The sequence below is a fragment of the Mesocricetus auratus genome, unplaced genomic scaffold, assembly GCF_017639785.1.
Source record: "Mesocricetus auratus isolate SY011 unplaced genomic scaffold, BCM_Maur_2.0 Super-Scaffold_100020, whole genome shotgun sequence".
In the NCBI taxonomy this organism is placed as follows: Eukaryota; Metazoa; Chordata; class Mammalia; order Rodentia; family Cricetidae; genus Mesocricetus; species Mesocricetus auratus.
Window position 1 is genome coordinate 1,378,780 of NW_024429201.1, and position 13,652 is coordinate 1,392,431.

Consider the following 13,652-nt stretch of genomic DNA (forward strand, 5'->3'; position numbering starts at 1 on the left):
AGTGGGGTGTTGAAATCTCCCACTATAAGTGTGTGGGGCTTTATATGTGATTTAAGTTTTAGTAATGTTGCTTTTATGAATGTGGATGCCTTTGTTTTGGGGGCATAGATGTTGAGAATTGAAAATTCATCTTGGTGGATTTATCCTGTGATGAGTATGTAATGACCTCCTTCATCTCTTTTGATTGATTTTATTTTAAAGTCTAATTTGTTAAATATTAGGATTGCTACCCCTGCTTGTTTCTTGGGTCCATTTGATTGGAAAATCTTTTCCCAACTTATAACTGTGAGGTAATGTCTGTCTTTGAGGGTGATGTGTGTTTCTTCTATGCAGCAGAAAGATGGGTTCTGTCTTTGAATCCATTCTGCTAGCCTGTGTCTTTTTATGGGTGAGTTAAGGCCATTAATATTGAGAGATATTCGTGACCATTGATTTCTCATTCATCTTTGATTTGGAATGGCTGTTTGAAGGAAATTATGGGTGGAATTCCACCCCTTTGTTCTTTTGGCTGTTCGTAAGTGGGATTATCTAATGCCTATGTTTTTCTGGTTGTAGTTAACTTCCTTGGGTTGGAGTTTTCCTTCAAGAACTTTCTGTAAGGTTGGGTTAGTGGGTACGTATTGCTTGAATCTAGTTTTGTCATGGAATATCTTGTTTTCTCCGTCTATAGTGATTGAGAGCTTTACCGGGTATGGTAGTCTGGGCTGGCATCCACGGTCTCTTAGTGTTGGTAGAATATCTATCCAGGACCTTCTGGCTTTCAGAGTTTCCATGGAGAATTCAGGTGTAATTCTGATAGGTTTGCCTTTATGTGTTACTTGGCCTTTTTCCTTAGCTGCTCTTAATATTCTTTCTTTATTCTGTATATTTGGGGTCTTGATTATTATGTGGCGATTTTTTGTGATCCACTCTATTTGGTGTTCTGTAAGCTTCTTGTACTTTCATTGGCATGTCTTTCTTTAGGTTGGGAAAGTTTTCTTCTATGATTTTGCTGAATGTGTTTTCTGCCCCTTTGTGGTGGTTTTCTTTTTTTTTTAATTTATTTTTCAGTTTAAATTTAGATAAGAAACAAGGTTGCTTCACAAGTCAGTTCCAGGTCCTTCTCCCTTTCCCTCTCCTCCTCCTGTGCCCTTCCCCCAACCCCCCCATTATCCCCTCATTTCCCCAGGGAAGGTGAGGCCCTCCATGGGGGTGTCCATAGTCTGTCATTCCATATAGGGCAGGGCCTAGACCCTTCCCCAAGAGTTCAGGGTGAGAGTGCACCTCACATTGTTGGATGGGAGTCCAAAGTCCGTGTGTATACTAGGGATGAGTACTGATCTGCTGCCCAAGGCTCAATAGATTACCTAGGCCTCCTCACTGACACATTCAGGGGGTCTTGATCAGTCCCATGCTGGATTCCCAGGCTGATGCCTGGGATTCAAGAGTTAACCTTTGTTAGGTCAGCTGTTTCTGGGGGTTAAACCAGCCCAGTCTTAATCCCTTTGGTCATCAGTCCTCCCTCTCTGTTACTGGCTTTCTTGAGTTCAGCTTAGTGCTTAGCCATGGGAGTGTGCCTCTTCTTCCATCAGCCACTGAATGAAGTTTCTGTTTCCCAGACTCTCTGGCCATGGGATTGTAGGCTGGCACTCCCCAGATCTATGTCCAAGATCCATATATGAGAGAGTACATGACATATTTCTCTTTTTGTGACTGGGTTACCTCACTCAGGATGGTTTCTTCTAGTGTCATCCATTTGCCTGCAAATCTCAGGATTCCATTGTTTTTTTCTGCTGAATAGTACTCCATTGTGTAAATGTACTGCATTTTCTCTATCCACTCTTCGGTTGAGGGACATCTAGGTTGCTTCCAAGTTCTGGCTATTACAAATAAAGCTGCTATGAACATAGTGGAACAGACATCTTTGTTGTATGAATGGGCATCTTTTGGATATATGCCTAAGAGTGGAGTTGCTGGGTCTTGTGGTAGGTTTATTCCCACTTTTATCAGGAATCTCCATACTGATTTCCAGAGTGGCTGAACCAGTTGACACTCCCACCAGCAATGGAGGAGTGTTCCCCTTTCACCATATCCTCTCCAGCATAAATTGTCCTTGGTGTTTTTGATTTTAGCCATTCTGACAAGAGTGAGATGGTATCTCAGAGTTGTTTTGATTTGCATTTCCTGGATGGCTAAGGATATTGAGCACTTTCTCAAATGCCTCCCAGCCATTTTAGACTCCTCTATTGAGAATTCTCTATTTAGTTCTGCAGCCCACTTTTTAATTGGATCCTTTGGTGTTTTGGAGACTTGCTTCTTGAGTTCTTTGTAAATCTTTTAGATCAACCCTCTGTCAGATGTGGGTTTAGTGAATATTTTTTCCCATTCTGTGGGCTGCCTTTTTGTCTTGCTGTGTCCTTTGCCTTACCGAAGCTTCTCAGTTTCAGAAGGTCCCATCTATTAATTGTTAATCTCACTGTCTGTGCTAGTGGTGTTATGTTCAGAAAGCTGTCTCCTGTAGCAATTCGTTCAAGGGTACCACCCACTTTCTCTTCTAAGAGGTTCAGTGTGGCTGGATTTATGTTGAGGTCTTTGGTCCATTTGGACTTAAGTTTTAAGCATGGCGATAAACAGGGATCGATCCACATTCTTCTACATGCCAGCCTCCAGTTATGCCAGCACAATTTGTTGAAGATGCTTTCTTTATTCCATTGTATATTTTTAGCTTCTTTGCCAAAGATCAGATGTTCATACATGTGTGGTTTTCTTTACCTTCTTTTATACCTATTATTCTTAAGTTAGCTCTTTTCATGGTGTCTCATATTTCCTGGATGTTTTTTGTTAGGGATTTGTTGGACTTAAGATTTTCTTTTGCTGATGAATCAATTTATCCTTGTATTCTGTTGGTAATGCTTGCTTCTGTAGTACCTGACCATTTGCCCAGCTTTTCTATTCCCAGCCTTTTTTCAGATTGTGTGTTTTTTTTTTATTGTCTCTGTTTAAGTTTTCAACCCTTGTACTGTTTGAATTGTTTCTTGCAATTTTTGCTTTGTCTTTTTGTCAATTTGTTGCATTTAATGAATTTTTTGGTTGTTTTTTCTTCCATTTCTTGCAATTTTTGGTTTGTTTTTCTTCCATTTCTTACATTTTTTGTTTTTTTTTCTTCCATTTCTTTGAGGAATTTTCCTATATCCTCTGTTAGGGCCTCTATCATTTTCATGGAGTTGTTTTTAAAGTCATTCTCTTCTGCTTCATTTGCATTGGAATGTTAGAGTCTGGTTGGTGCAGAGTCTCTAGAATCTGGAGGTTTCATATTTGTTTTTCTTTTGCTGAGTGTGTTTTTGTATTGTCTGTTTCTTTTAGTGGGTGCAGAAAGAGCCCCTTACTGGTCTGGTGGTTAGGGGACCAGAGTTCCCTTTTTGTGGGTGCAAGCAAGTCCAATACTCTGGTAGTTCTTCTCTTCCTTGTCCTAGTTCTGGTTCTGTGGGTGGAGAAGAAGCCCAGGAATCTGGGGTGCACAGTCTCCCACCTGGTCCCCTGGTACCTTTGGTGGAAGAGAAGCCCTGGGATCTGAGGTGAGTGGCTTCTGCCTGGATTGGAGGCTTTGTGGCACTTTCCATGCACTGGTCCCCTGGCTCTGCAGGTCCAGTCCCCTGGTCTGGTCCAGGTGGTCCCCTGGACCTGCTGGTACCCTGGTCTGGACCCGCTGGTCCCATGGTCTCTTTGTTGGGAAGAGAAGACCTGGGATCTGGGGTGTGTGGCTCCTGCCAGGTTGGGAAGCTCTGTGGCAGTCCCCAGGCAATCCCCAGGCACTGGAATGCAGGCCTGGATGTAGGGCCTGTTTGCCTGGTCCCACTGGACCTGCTAGTCTCCTGGTCTCTTTGGTGGAAGAGAAGACCTGGGATCTGGTGTGTTTGGCTCCCACCATTATGGGAGGCTCTGTGGGAGTCCCCAGGCACTGGAAGGCAAGCCTTGATTACCTGGACCCACTGGTTTCCTGGTCTTGTTGGTGAAAGGGAAGACCTGGGATCTGGGGTGCATGGCTCCTGCAGGGATGGGAAGCTCTGTGGCAGTCCCCAGGCAATCCTCAGGCACTGGAATGCAGGCCTGAATGCAGGGCCTGTTTTACCTGGTCCCACAGGACCCGCTGGTCCCCTGGTCTCTTTGGTCAGTACCCCCACTTTTTAATTGGTTACTTTGGTGTTTTGGAGACTTGCTTCTTGAGTTCTTTGTAAATTTTAGAGATCAGCCCTCAGTCAGTTGTGGGGTTGGTGAATATCTTTTCCCATTCTGTGTACTGCTGTTATAACATGGTGACTGTGTCCTTTGCCTTACAGAAGCTTCTCAGTCTCAGCAGGTCCCATTTATTAATTGTCGATCTTAGTGTCTGTGCTACTGGTGTTACTTTCAGGAAGTGGTCTCCTGTACCAATTCGTTTAAGGGTACATAACCTGAGACTTATTGGAAGTGTTTCCTTGTATTTTGGTGATAGATTCCCACTTGGCTATATGAAAAGGAGCAATACATTTATCTGAATAATCTAGACATAAGTTTAGACTTATAAAATAGATAACTTGACATGAAGGAAGCTTTGCCTAAATTATCTAGTAATTTTCTACAAATGGAATATTATTCTTGGCTTGGAAGGTTAATACTCACATGAAATTATTTTCCAGACTCCAAAGTATTACAGATACCAGGAAATAACTCTTGTTTGCTGGATATATACTATTATATACTGGCACAGACATAGAAAGTAATGCTCAGCTAATGAAATGTTGACTTTAAACATGGTCACTGACACATATCCACTACACAAAAATGTGAAAATGAAAGTTTAAACTAGAAAAGTAATTTATATCCTCTTTCATGACTCAATTGTCCATTGCCTGCGTTCTTTTCTCATCACCTAATATTTAAGTTCATAAAATATATTTACTAGTGAAAAATGACTATTCAAACTCATGGAAGTTCTTTTAGATGTGTATACTTTGGGTCTGGTTGTTTTCACTGTGAGGTTTTCTTTTTTCTATTTGTTAGTTGTTCATATTGAGGCTTTAATAACTTTTTAAATTGAGATACATAGAATTTCAAGATATTATAAAATGTAACACATATAAAATACCAAACGTCTAACACATTTTTAAATCTGTAATTATTATATAAAACCTAAATTTTGAAATAAGGACCAAATAAGTTTATTGACAATTTTGAGCTATTTAAAATCAAAATTAATGCAAGCTTTCCTCTTCAGGAGACTACAGTGGAAAAGACTAATAAAGAAAATATCAAAAGGGAACAAAGGAAGATTAAATTTCAAAAAATATTATAAATTTTTACAACAAAATATGAATATATAAGAAAGAAATGAAAAGGAAGCTTACAATTAAAACTTGAAAGAAGAAAGAAAGGCAAAATGAACTCAGAATTCATGGAACATCAACCACAAGCAATTAAAAAAAGAAAATTGTGATGCATATAAGTAAAAATTATCACATTTAACTAGCCTTTGTTAAGTACTCATACATCTGGCATTGATTTTTCTTTTCTTATTTATTTATTTTTTTACCAAAACAAAATCACAGAAACCACCAAGGAAACAATGAACACATATTGATATGTTTAATGCCTCTGGGGTTTCTTCTCTTGTTTTATGTTTTCCACACTACCAATTAAGAAGTCATATGCTCAGCAGAGCTCTTAAAACATTATTATATTATGCATGAATCTTCTTAAGCATTTTGGAGAAATGTATATAAGTGTTTTCCACAGAGCACATCTCAGGCTGCTCCTAGTGGCCACACATCACCCAGGGTTGGGAACACCCTTTTCGCTTATTATGCTTTTTTACAAACTCCTCAACCCTCCCTCCCAATTAACAGGACAAAATGTCCAAATAAACAAGAAAGGAAAAAAACCTTTAAAAGCCAATAAAAGGACTTGATTTTGAATTATTTAGCTTCCAAGTTGACATTTGCCTATGACTGACAGTAGAGATATCCCCTCCCCCATTTAGGTGCCCCCCCCAGCAATGACACCCACTTCGCCAAGCTTTGAAAGTTCTCATACGTTGGCATTTAAAGTTGTTTGGCCTTTGGCCCTGTGCCTTCTGAGGTCAGAAGCATTGACTTTGGAGGAAAGATTAAATTAACCATACCTAGGCTCTAGAGTAACTGAAGGAAATAAAAATGCAAAGGGAGAAAGGAGAGAGGAAGCACATTATGTGGTCAGATGAGGAAGTCATTAAACACATGAAACCCTAGACTGAATAATTGGTAAAATTTCCTGAAACAAGACAGCTTTTAGGGTCCTTTAGCACTGCTGTCTTGTGTGCAAAGTGACCCAACAGTGAGTGGCTCAGGTAACATTAGCTTGCCAGTCCACAGTAAGCATAGTTGGACTCACACCATAAATCAGATCAAGAAATCTCCCTTGTGATAGCATTCAGCTGTGGTTGCGGCGACAGCAAGTCAGGATTATTTTTTTTCCCACTTCTGAAAGTATGAAAGAGGCCAGGTAGCTGTGCCAACAACTAGTTTCTATTACCCCTTAACTAGAGACTTTGTTTTTGTATATCAGGCTCATTGGATACAGGCAGGACTGCTTCTGCCCTCATTAGCATCTTGCCTGACAACGTGGATGTCAATGGTGAACTCAGATTTTTGATAGAAATGTGTTAGAAAAGATTTGTCAACATCCCCTAGATAATTTTTAGTGTCTCACTCTATTTTTCTGAAAGCATGATTCAAAGGAAACTATGGTCATCCAGAAATGTTTATTGCTCATTAGATAAGTTTCACTGCATCTCACCACACATAATGTTTTCCATTTTGTGCAAAATTTAATAAGATACAGGGTTGTTTGTTTTCATCTCCAAGCCCACTGAGGTGCCACTTTCCAGTTCTGTATTGAGCACTAATGTATCCTTAATAAGTGACTCCAGATGGAGCGTGTATGTGAAGCCCAATTGGGGGAGTTGGTAAGACGTAGACCACAAACCCGGTTATACCGCATCACTCCATAAGATGCCACATGGCCTCGGGTAATTTTCCATAGCAAAATCTAAATAACATTCATTTGCTAATGGTCTAAATATCATAATTGGACCCTCTATAGAACTCTAATTACTGATAAATAGCAACTTTCATCATGACCTTCTCCCATTTAAAGGAAATGATCATTATACCTAACTCAAGCTCTTTCAAACCCTTGATCATTCCAATAAAGCATTTCTGAAAATGCCAAACACATTGCTTTGTTTGGAATGGCTGTTCTAACTGAGAACTAATGATGTGTGTGTGTGTGTGTGTGTGTGTGTGTGTGTGTGTGTGTGTGTGTGTGTGTGTAATTCCCATGCACTCAGAATCATTACCAGACAACAAGTAAAATAGTGAATAGTCATTGTCCAGACACACACACACACACACACACACACACACACACACACACACACACACACATTTGCAAGTAACTACTTTTCTACAGCTGCTTATGAGACTTTGTACATGACATACAAATAATTTCTGAGCAGCTAAATGAAAATTCAACCTGCACAGACTCAAGTGCATCCTGCACACAACCTGTTGAATTTCTCCATTATATGTACCTGCACATCTCCATCTCATCAAAGATAGGATCACATATGAAAGGTGAAATGAGCTGCCCACACTATATTATATTTGTATTTAATTAATAAAAGTCAATTATCAGAACTTCTACAAACATTGCTGCATCTACATTGAAGAAGTAAATGCCCCAAAATGAATACAAAATAGTCTGCATCTACCCAGAACAAACTGTAAGACAGTTATGTGGGTGAACATTAGTCATTGGGTCTTGGAACCCTGAAGGGCCATAGACTCATTCATTTACAAAGTTAGCAACGAATGTCTATTTGCTTTATTTTAGGCAAGGAATATTTGAAGTAAAATAGATGGTTCCTGTTTTTTAAAGGACCTAAAGTTCACTGAGGGACACAGGTAAAGGTGTAAAGCAATGAAGTCAGGGGTAGAAACATGATAGGAAAGGATAGATGACTGTAGAAAAACATAGGCATCCAAGAGGTGGTCATCTCTCGCATACTGGCTTTAGATTACAGGAGAAATGCTTGCTGTAGGACGCCAAATATGAACTGAATCTTACAGAAGTTATTCTGGAGACTTGTAGATTGGTTTTGCAGATTCCATGTCTTCACATATATGCTATTAATAAAACAGTACAGTTAGTATCATTGGCTCACTGAAGATCAAGAATAATTCCTGTAGATTTTTTTGATCAGGAAGGTCAAGTTAGGGGAAGGACAGAAAAGGTGAGCAAGGAAAGAGACACTTTAATAGAGGGAGCTGTTAAGGGCTTAACGAGAAACCTGGCACTAGGGAAATTCCCAGGAATCCACAAGGATGACCCCAACTAAGAATCTAAGCAATAGTGGAGATGCTACCTTAAATGCCCTTCCCATAAAATGAGATTGATGACTATCTTAAATGCCATCATCGAGCCTTCATCCAGTAGCTGATGGAAGTAGAAACAGGTTCACAGTTAAGCACTGAGGCGAACTCCTGGAATCCAGACGTAAAGAGAGATGAGTGATTAGCAAAGGGGTTAAGACCGTGGTCGGGGAAACCCACAGAAACAGCTGACCTGAACAAGTGGGAGCTCATGGACTACAGCCTGACATCTGGGGATCCTGAATAAGACTGAACTAGACCCTCTGAACGTGGGGGTTAATTGGGGGTTTGAGAAGTACATGAGGCCACTGACAGTGAAACCAGCATTTTTCCCTAGTGCATAACTGGTTTTTTGGAGCCCATTCCCTATGAAAGGATACTCTCTCAGCATAGATACATGGGGGAGGACCTAGGTCCTGTTCCAAATGATATGACAGGTTTTGATGATCCCCCCATGGAAGGCCTCACCCTCTCTGATAGGGTTGGGATGAGGAGATGGTGGGAGAAGTGGGAGGATGGGAGGGAAAGGGAACTGGGATTGGTATGTAAAATAAGATTGTTTTAATTTAAGTTTAAAAATTAGTGAAAAAATAAAAATGATTTCTCAGATACAACAATGTTTTGTTGTTAGTGTAGCCAAACAGCCATTAAGTGACAAGCAACAGAAGCATACTCTTCTCATAAATTAGCCTGGCTAAAACTGAAGTAAGATCTGTTTTGTTTTCATATCATAATAGCCTGTTGGGATAAATGAACTTGGCATCCACAGTTTTAATTGTATTAGGTTATATTCACTACCCAGGATAGTAATGGAGAGTGGTGTTGTGTCATAAGTGCTGTGGTGTGTCAGTGATGAAGATAACATCCTACATGTGACCAGGTCAGTCACTCTAGGAATTCATCCTCTGAGGGCACAGGTGATCTCAGTTCTAACAAGTGAATAGACAATGCATTTCCACAGCAAGGTCTGTCTTTTTTCAAGGGTGGCTGCACCTTCTTTCAGAGATAAAAGGCTGTTGTGTTTTCTGCAGAGTCAGTTTTTCATTAGTGGGAAGCGTCTCTCACTGCCCACAAAGTAGTAAAACCTCCATTGTTGTTTATGATCATGAAGCCCTGCCCGCATGATTTAGAGCCTCATATTAGCTACCAAGAACAACATGTAAGCTAGGGAAATGAAGATTTGGTAATGAAATTAATCAAGAAGGGAAATTTAGCAATGTGACAGGATAGCTGTCTTCATCAATTGCTTTTTCACTTAACATAGTATGTAAAATCCTTCACACCAAGGTAGGTAGGCCCTGTCATTCCGTGTTAAGGTAAGTATATGGGTCATTGAATGATAAATTCCAAGATTCATACAGTAACTTCCCTAGTGTATGAAATTTGAAGACTACACTTCTATAGAGAACTTCCTTTTTTGGTTAGCTACCATATGACCATGCCTGATGCTCTCTGCAGTAACTCTGGGTAGGACTAAGCCTCTGAATAGAGAGCAGTAAGACTTTTTCTTGTGGAGTTGTTTCCTGACTCAGCTAGTTTGCTTTCTGGAACAAATATCACAGTGCTATGCATTGGCCTTGGGAATTTCCAGACATGCCAGATGACAGGAGAAAGGAGACAGAGAAGAAATAGATGGAAGTTCAATGTCTAGCAGGCACCTGCTGTGACCCACTGTGACTCCGCCAGCCAGGGGATTGTAGGAAAAGTTGAAACAGTCTGCAGTGCTGCCTGAAATGAAGGAGCAGATATGATATTTGACTTTGACTCACACCAGACCAAAGATGGGACCTGAAAACAGAACAGTAAACAGAGATGTTTCAACCAATAAAGAAATCAAAGAAAGTATTTTAAATGACTATATGGACTTACTTTTATAAAAATATTTACAATATGATAGGTGAATATAAAATCTGAACAATATCAAAATTAAAGAATTTTCAAATATTCACATGCAAAAATCACAAGGCCTGAAGAATAACAGGTGAAATCACTTAAACCTTTAAAGAATGGAACTTTCCAAAAGGTTGCAAACTTTTGCACTATAGACTTACAAACAGTTCCACATTTCAAATACATACAGATGCACCATGTATGTATGTATGTATATATATATACATATATATATGAAAAATCTTAAATCCATCATATAAAACATAATCCCACAGAGCAAGCAAAATGTTTCTATCAGGCCAAGGATGAGTGCTTGGTAACCATTCCCAAAATCTCGATCTGATCCCCATCACTGCATAAAACAGCTTGCCTTTGCACAAATGTAATCCTAGTATTTAAAGAGCATATCAGAAGTCTAATGGCATCCTTGGCTGCACATCAAGTCTAGACCATCTCAGGATACACGAGCTTCTGCTTCCCTAAGGCAAACGAGAGAATGAATGAGCGAATTAATAATTATAACATAATTAATATAAATTTAGCTTGTTTCTAGAGATATATGGATAAATCAATACTAGAAAATCCCTTAATGTGATTTGACTTATTAAGAGTGACTAAAACTTAAGCTGACAATATGTTTATTTGAATAAATAGGAAGTGATTGAACACTGGAAATAGCTGCAAAAGTTTAAAAGGATGCCAGTAAACAATAAACATTGGGGGACATAGGCATGATTACCATACTGTACAATGTATGTACATATTGACTTATACAGGATGTTATAAATATGCACTAATAATGTGTCTGTTACAGATTTTAAAATAAGGATATCCACTTATAGCAATAAAGGCACTGTGAGTGTAGAAACCAGAAAGAATTTTCAGTATGAAATGTTATACGTGGGTCTTACAGTTCCTGTGATTCAGAAAGAGGGAAGTGGTTTATGTAGGTGCTACTGAAATAAGTCCTAAGAGGGCTGCAGCACAGGAGACCTGCACTCCAGGTTTTACTACGGAGGACCTGCCTTTCTGCACTGAAGCAAAACCCCAGTGATGGAACTTAAGCACGAGCACCAAATGCAAATATGATATTTTTCTGTTGTTTACAAGAAATATCTATTACATGCATCTCAAAGCAAGGATCTATGAAAGTAGATATACAAGGTTCATAAGCACATTAAAGCTTCTTTGGAATAAGAATATCCAAACAAAATGAAACATATAGCAAAAAGGCTTGGAGAATATTTTTAATATTGATCAGAAGAAAAGAGAACTGGTTTCTTCAAAAGGAAAAATATTATACAAGAAATTGAAATTGTAAATAACATTCATGAAAATTGAATCATTTAGCTTTCGATATGTGACTTCATTTGTTATTTGTACAATGTAAATATTTTCACATATCCATAAACAGTATTTTAAATTTTTGAAAGTTGTATGGAAAGAATGTAAGACTAAAGAAAAATTTGCAAAATGTTGCTGGAAATACAATAGTTGCAATTGCCTTTGAATATAATATCTTTTTTTATTTTTGAACATGGTTTCTAATTTAAAATTATGCTTGATGATTTATATGGTAATTTTCTTACTAGAAATCGATCCTATAAAAATTTCTATGCAAGCATATCTACATATTATTGTAATTATGAAGGCTGAAGCAATATAAAGTACTTATAATAGGAGACTAACTTCTAGTATAGCCTTACAATAGAGTATCAGGAGAGTATTAAAATCAAGGCAGCTAATTCAGAGGTAATTCAAAATACACTTGTTTGAAAGAAAGGCAAAGAAAAGAATGTTTAGAGTACATGTCTACTTGTGATAAATATATATCTTAAAACACATAATTTGAAAATGTAACCTTATGTATGTGTACATATATATATTTCCATTGAATTTGACTGGCTACCCGGAAGACAAGGTTTCTAACCTTTAATTCTCTGCTACATATGGCTTTACTGTTAAAATTGTAAAATAATTTTTGACTGATTATTTTCACCAAATATATTATTTGTAGTGTTTCAAGCTACATAATCATTACAGCTAAAACTATAAATATTTTTCTTGGAATTTAAATAAATTTTATGGTTATTAAATTTTGGAACAAAATAATGGATCATTTTGAATGTCTGTCCTAGAGGTGCATGTAGTTGGACTTTCCTTTGGGGGAATACTGGCCCTCAAATAACAACATATAGTCTTATTGCTAATGAAGAAAACTCAGCCTTACCGTAGGCTTGTTCCTAACTAGTTCTTATAACTTATATTAACCCTTACTTTTTAATCTATGTTCTTCCACGAGGCTTCTTACCTCATCTCCATACTGTCCACCCTGCTTCTTCCCAGGCTGGCTAGTCACTCTGACTTGGTTCTTTCCAAGTTTTCTCTCTCTTAAGGTTAAGTCCTGCCTGTATTCTCCTACCTATACTCTTGTACCCAGCTATTGACTCATCATCTTTTTTGTTACACCAATCACAGCAATACATCTTCACTCAGTGTACAAATATCCCACAACAGGTGTGTTGCCTTGGCAATGGTGTGGAAACAGAAGCAGGTGGAAGGACAGCTCTGAGCTGCTGAGTCTGAACAATCGGGAACCACAGGAAATGCTCCCCAGACAGCATGACTGTAAATTCCATATTCAACTCTCTTCAAAGTCTTACAGTAAGGAAATGTCTTTGATTCAACCAACCTTTAAATAAATTATGGAGATATTTCCCCTCATCTGTTATTAGGATCTTATGGAGCATGTACATTGCGTTTAGAGCTATACCAGAAGTTGTGAATGCGGTTATTTCAGTTCTTACTTAAGAGTGGTACTGAAACAGTCAGCAAGGAAAATAAGAAGGTCTGGGGAAGGGCATGTTGGTCATACCCTGGATACCATGGTCCTTGCATGTGTCTAAGAAAATTACAGAACTTTGAGTGATGTATGGGTGTACCTTCATTTGGAGGGTGTAAATTAGTTTGGGGTTCTGTAACCTGTGGTTGGGAGTAGATATGAGATTTTGTCCTGTGGAATACCAAGCAAAACAAAGATGCTGTTAGTAGAAAAGATGAGTTTTCTCTGATGTTGAGCAAATGCTGACTTGGATGCTTAGAGCGGCAGAATCCTGTCAGTTCATTTGGAGAGGCACTACCCCGTGGACTTGCTTTGGTTAGCAGTTTATGGAGGTGTCTCCAGTGATAGTGAGAGACAGAGATAGAGAAATCCAGTTGGGATGCATGAAGAGCCTTGGAGGACAAAAACTATCCACAGGGTAGGACCCTTTCAGTTTATCTCTTTCTCTTATTGTTTTCTAAAAACAACAAAACCCTGCATATATTAAAGGTACT

At 38.7% G+C, this 13,652-nt stretch overlaps 1 long non-coding RNA gene across 1 annotated transcript in view; it reads left to right on the forward strand.

The window, feature by feature from the left end:
* The window catches only part of LOC121133203, a 112,365-nt gene extending 99,366 nt beyond the window's left edge, over positions 1-12,999 (forward strand). The window contains exon 9 of the long non-coding RNA XR_005869995.1: positions 12,834-12,999. This is a non-coding gene — a long non-coding RNA (uncharacterized LOC121133203). The remainder of the gene's footprint in view (positions 1-12,833) is intronic.
* Positions 13,000-13,652: the final 653 nt, after the last annotated feature.